A 550-nucleotide genomic window follows, 5' to 3' on the forward strand; every position below is an offset into this window, starting at 1 on the left:
TATGAAGCGTCCTTAGTACTACCTGGTGCAGCTTGCATTCCAGACAGACTTTGAAAAATCATATTGACTTGCTGAGTCAATATTTAGTTCTGAGCCAATATGGCATTCCGAGTATCAATCTCAAGAACTCCTTTCTTTTGATTCGTCCCATTGTTCACAGGATTCCTTTCAGAAGTGTACATGAATTTGTTATTTGCAACCATTTCAATGAGTTCTTGAGCTTCTGCAGGCGTCTTCTTCAGATGAAGAGATCCTCCAGCAGACCTGTCCAATGACATCTTGGACAGTTCACACAGACCATCATAGAAGATACCTATGATGCTCCATCCAGAAAGCATGTCAGAAGGACACTTTCTGATCAATTGTTTGTATCTTTCCCAAGCTTCATAGAGGGATTCACCTTCCTTCTGTCTGAAGGTTTGGACTTCCACTCTAAGCTTACTCAATTTTTGAGGTGGAAAGAACTTTGCCAAGAAGGCATTGACTAGCTTTTCCCAAGAGTTCAAGCTTTCTTTAAGTTGTGAGTCCAACCATATCCTAGCTCTGTCTC

At 41.3% G+C, this 550-nt stretch overlaps 1 non-coding gene across 1 annotated transcript; it reads left to right on the top strand.

The window, feature by feature from the left end:
* The first annotated feature begins 332 nt into the window (after positions 1-332).
* LOC127747249 (small nucleolar RNA R71) lies at positions 333-440 on the top strand. The gene has a single exon (XR_008009051.1). It is a non-coding gene; the product is annotated as a small nucleolar RNA R71 (small nucleolar RNA).
* Positions 441-550: the final 110 nt, after the last annotated feature.

Source organism: Arachis duranensis, chromosome 4 (genome assembly GCF_000817695.3).
Source record: "Arachis duranensis cultivar V14167 chromosome 4, aradu.V14167.gnm2.J7QH, whole genome shotgun sequence".
In the NCBI taxonomy this organism is placed as follows: Eukaryota; Viridiplantae; Streptophyta; class Magnoliopsida; order Fabales; family Fabaceae; genus Arachis; species Arachis duranensis.